This window comes from Schistocerca americana, unplaced genomic scaffold (genome assembly GCF_021461395.2).
Source record: "Schistocerca americana isolate TAMUIC-IGC-003095 unplaced genomic scaffold, iqSchAmer2.1 HiC_scaffold_1705, whole genome shotgun sequence".
In the NCBI taxonomy this organism is placed as follows: Eukaryota; Metazoa; Arthropoda; class Insecta; order Orthoptera; family Acrididae; genus Schistocerca; species Schistocerca americana.
This window is the reverse complement of record NW_025725797.1, coordinates 9,716-15,000: the sequence shown is the minus strand read 5'-3', so window position 1 is coordinate 15,000 and position 5,285 is coordinate 9,716. Positions and strand designations below refer to the sequence as shown.

The 5,285-nt window shown below is 53.6% G+C and overlaps 1 non-coding gene across 1 annotated transcript in view; it reads right to left on the bottom strand.

The window, feature by feature from the left end:
- The window catches only part of LOC124571488, a 1,910-nt gene extending 1,576 nt beyond the window's left edge, over positions 1-334 (bottom strand). Inside the window, exon 1 of the ribosomal RNA XR_006971882.1 lies at positions 1-334. This exon is cut by the window's left edge and continues 1,576 nt beyond it. This is a non-coding gene — a ribosomal RNA (small subunit ribosomal RNA).
- Between the last annotated feature and the right edge of the window lie 4,951 nt (positions 335-5,285).

Sequence of the window (5,285 nt, the reverse complement as noted above, 5' to 3'; positions counted from 1 at the left end):
GTTGATAAGGCAGACATTTGAAAGATGCGTCGCCGGTACGAGGACCGTGCGATCAGCCCAAAGTTATTCAGAGTCACCAAGGCAAACGGACCGGACGAGCCGACCGATTGGTTTTGATCTAATAAAAGCGTCCCTTCCATCTCTGGTCGGGACTCTGTTTGCATGTATTAGCTCTAGAATTACCACAGTTATCCAAGTAACGTGGGTACGATCTAAGGAACCATAACTGATTTAATGAGCCATTCGCGGTTTCACCTTAATGCGGCTTGTACTGAGACATGCATGGCTTAATCTTTGAGACAAGCATATGACTACTGGCAGGATCAACCAGGGAGCTGCGTCAACTAGAGCTGAGCAGCCGGCCGCCCGGGAGTGTGTCCCGGGGGCCCGCGCGAACACGCAAGCGTCCGCTCAATTATTCTGCAAACAGGAGGAGGCTGAGCTCCCCTGCACAATACACCTCGAAACCCTCTCAGGTCCCGGCGGCGCGCAGCGCCGTCCTAAGTACTTGGTCGGGTTCGAGAGAGGCGCAATCGCCCGGGGTTTGGCGAGTAGACGCTTTAGGTGCGACCACCCGTGCTCCCAACTGAGCTTGCCGCTGCCGACAGAGGCCCGGGAGCGTGCTGTCGTGGCATTGCCGGCGGGAGACAACACGCGCCACCTACGGTGGCCGGCAGCTCCAACGCCAGCGCCACAGAAGGACAAAAGCCCCACTTGGGTGCCGAAGCGAACTCTCCCAGCACAGCGCACGCGCCAACACGTCCGCACAGCTGCGATACAATCCACCTGCGAGAACCGCAGAGGCGACCGAGCAGCAGACGGCGTCGCGGCGCCGAGCGCCGGGCGGCGGCGCATCCTCAGCGCACACAGTCCTCAATCGGACCAGCACACTGCAGATGTCCACCGCGCTTCGCACCGGGCCCGCGAGGACCTACTTTGGCCGCACGGCGCCGCGTGCAGGGTGCGCCGGCGCGCAGCTGCGCCGCCTGCCGCCTCCGTCGGCCGGCGCGCCTGCCACTGGCCGCCCCCACCAGCCGGCTGTAGCGCGTGCGCCCACGCACCGCGCGGCCAGCACGCCGGGAGGCCCCCCCTCACCGGCCGGGGACGGTCCCACCCAGCCACCGCCGCGTATCGCTTCACACCCACATGCCATTCACGTTCGTGGGCATGGTGGGTATCGCTGAAACAACCGGTTGGTAGCTCAACCGATCGTCGCCATCACTGATTCACCTCTAGCGAGAACAACCGCACCACAACGGTTTACCAGTTGTTCATTTGCGTAACGTCACCAGCAAACGTAGACGTCCATCGCCATTTGCAAATTCAACGATTGTTGCATGCCTGTGTCAGGTGTCACGACACACTATGTCTGCCCACATACACGCAACAACATGTGCACGCTTCGCGAACACGTGGAAGGTGGCCCCCGTACGTATGCGATGTCCATTGCGCGAACGACTGTCAACCGGCCTCTGTCGCATGTCGCAGATGTGGAACGCAGTGCACCATGCTATCACGGTGTGTGAGAAGAGACGACTACGTCTGACAACACGCACCACTACATCAACAGACGGCTCATGCTGATCGCCATCCACGGCATACCATACTGCAATCCAGCTCTTATAGGGAGACGACACGTAGCTGAGTGCACAATATTTGGACCGTATGGTTCGCCGTTGTTGGCGCAGTCGTGGTACGGTCACACATGTACCACGATGTATCATTCAGTACATGAGGACCAATGTGCAGTACAGTGTGTGATTTGGACGTACAACATCAGCGGACAGTTGACACAAGCCGTACCACAACGTAGGCTGTGCTTCGCCATGCGAATGCCAATGAACAACTGCGAAGGGCATTGAGCATGTACGTCCTGCTGCCATCCGCATTACAGTGTATAGCTGCAAGGTGTTTAACATGAAGCGATACTCTGGGGACCGGGCAGTGCGAGTAGCAAACTATATTGCGGGGGTTGCAGTTAGGCAACACTACACTAATTTAACGCGTCGTATGACAATTACAGAGCGGGTTAAGGCCCAACGTGTGTTGGGTTAAGGCCCAACGTGTGTTGGGTTAAGGCCCAACGTGTGTTGGGTTAAGGCCCAACGTGTGTTGGGTTAAGGCCCAACGTGTGTTGGGTTAAGGCCCAACGTGTGTTGGGTTAAGGCGCAACGTGTGTTGGGTTAAGGCGCAACGTGTGTTGGGTTAAGGCGCAACGTGTGTTGGGTTAAGGCGCAACGTGTGTTGGGTTAAGGCGCAACGTGTGTTGGGTTAAGGCGCAACATGGGTTAGGTTAAGGCGCAACATGGGTTAGGTTAAGGCGCAACATGGGTTAGGTTAAGGCGCAACATGGGTTAGGTTAAGGCGCAACATGGGTTAGGTTAAGGCGCAACATGGGTTAGGTTAAGGCGCAACATGGGTTAGGTTAAGGCGCAACATGGGTTAGGTTAAGGCGCAACATGGGTTAGGTTAAGGCGCAACATGGGTTAGGTTAAGGCGCAACATGGGTTAGGTTAAGGCGCAACATGGGTTAGGTTAAGGCGCAACATGGGTTAGGTTAAGGCGCAACATGGGTTAGGTTAAGGCGCAACATGGGTTAGGTTAAGGCGCAACATGGGTTAGGTTAAGGCGCAACATGGGTTAGGTTAAGGCGCAACATGGGTTAGGTTAAGGCGCAACATGGGTTAGGTTAAGGCGCAACATGGGTTAGGTTAAGGCGCAACATAGGTTAGGTTAAGGCGCAACATAGGTTAGGTTAAGGCGCAACATAGGTTAGGTTAAGGCGCAACATAGGTTAGGTTAAGGCGCAACATAGGTTAGGTTAAGGCGCAACATAGGTTAGGTTAAGGCGCAACATAGGTTAGGTTAAGGCGCAACATAGGTTAGGTTAAGGCACAGTACGGGTTAGGTTAAGGCACAGTACGGGTTAGGTTAAGGCACAGTACGGGTTGGGTTAAGGCACAGTACGGGTTAGGTTAAGGTACAATACGGGTTAGGTTAAGGTACAATACGGGTTAGGTTAAGGTACAATACGGGTTAGGTTAAGGTACAATACGGGTTAGGTTAAGGCACAATATGGGTTAGGTTAAGGTACACATTGTTGTAAGGAAAGGTGTTTTGGGGGGGGGGGGGGGGCCGGTTTGTTGATTGTGATTATCGTAAGTAAATGACTGCGGCATCATCGGATTTGCCACGTCAGGGTGCACCTTTGGCTCATAACAGGCGGCGCTCTGATTCCATGCTTGTGGCAGACCTGTGTCTTTCATTCCTGCCATTGTTTGTGTGGTGTGACAGGAGGCAGTATTGTGATGTTGGGTGCACCCCTGTGTGGGACATGTGTGGGTGTTGGTGGCTTAGCTGAGCAATGGTGGTTGTCGGAAGGGTGGGATATTCTGTTTTCCGAGTGGACCTCCCGGTCTGGTTATGATAGTGTGGATTGTCTAATGTGGCAGAGAGGATGCACTGGGTGTTGTTCCATGCTGGTGCTTACATATTGTCTGTGTGCCTGTTACAGGCAGAGAGTAGTGCGTGATAAGAGTGTCTGGCTGACGTGTGATTGTGAGCAGAGTCTTTCAGCATGTATACGGACAGTTGTATACATTATCTGTATTCTGATGGCTCTATCTATTACTAATCAGCGCCGTGTATACGTTTACTCCGGTTCCAGTCGAAACTATTGTATCTCTGTACATTAGTGACACGGCGAGCCCGCTATGTAGTTACTCGTCTCGGCAGCTTCCACCGGTGTATGGCAAATGATTATAAGGAATCAGTCTAGTCGTCAATACCGATAGTGTGACGTCACATGTCTGGGGTGGGGGACGCTGCGCCCTTCCGGTGGGTCATGGCCTAGGAAGACTCTTCCCACGCAGGGGGGCTTGGACTGTCATTGACTCTTCCGGGTAATATACTTGCCGTACGTTTTTGCGACTGCGAGTGCAACGCTCACCGGTACCGACATGGATGGAGCGCCTCCTAGCTGCCGCTGAGCATCTGCATTCGTACAGAGAGCAACGCGATCGCGTCTGTAGCTCGTACGTGGTACAGCTCGCAGCTCATGTATATGGACAGCGGGAATGTCGCATATTGGACATAACTCTTCATGAAACGCACGTTATAGGGGTGGATTGCACATTGCGAGTGCGAGCAAAGTCCGCCGTTCATCCGCTGGAGTTGCGAGTTGGGCGGTTGGGGTGGGGCACGAACGGGTGCAGGTGGAGTGATTGCCGGTCCACGACTTCGTGCGGCAGAGGCGCTGGCGTTGGGGTGCTGTTGTCGACAGAGGGTGCAGGCTTTGTGGGTGGGGTCGAACGAAGGGCACTGTGGGGCCAACGCTGTCTTAGTCGGCTTGGCGTCTCATAGATGACGGTATCGTCGTTGCAGGAGGTCATGTTGCGGGAGACCTACAGATGGCGGTATGTTTTGTTGGGTTAAGGCCCAACGTGTGTTGGGTTAAGGCCCAACGTGTGTTGGGGTAAGGCCCAACGTGTGTTGGGTTAAGGCCCAACGTGTGTTGGGTTAAGGCCCAACGTGTGTTGGGTTAAGGCCCAACGTGTGTTGGGTTAAGGCCCAACGTGTGTTGGGTTAAGGCCCAACGTGTGTTGGGTTAAGGCCCAACGTGTGTTGGGTTAAGGCCCAACGTGTGTTGGGTTAAGGCCCAACGTGTGTTGGGTTAAGGCCCAACGTGTGTTGGGTTAAGGCCCAACGTGTGGTGGGTTAAGGCCCAACGTGTGTTGGGTTAAGGCCCAACGTGTGTTGGGTTAAGGCCCAACGTGTGTTGGGTTAAGGCCCAACGTGTGTTGGGTTAAGGCCCAACGTGTGTTGGGTTAAGGCCCAACGTGTGTTGGGTTAAGGCCCAACGTGTGTTGGGTTACAGCACAATGTGGGTTACGTTAAGGCGCAATATAGGTTACGTTAAGGCGCAATATAGGTTACGTTAAGGCGCAATATAGGTTACGTTAAGGCGCAATATAGGTTACGTTAAGGCGCAATATAGGTTACGTTAAGGCGCAATATAGGTTACGTTAAGGCGCAATATAGGTTACATTAAGGCGCAATATAGGTTACATTAAGGCGCAATATAGGTTACATTAAGGCGCAATATAGGTTACATTAAGGCGCAATATAGGTTACATTAAGGCGCAATATAGGTTACATTAAGGCGCAATATAGGTTACACTACGGCGCAATATAGGTTACACTACGGCGCAATATAGGTTACACTACGGCGCAATATAGGTTACATTAAGGCGCAATATAGGTTAGGTTAAGGCGCAATATAGGTT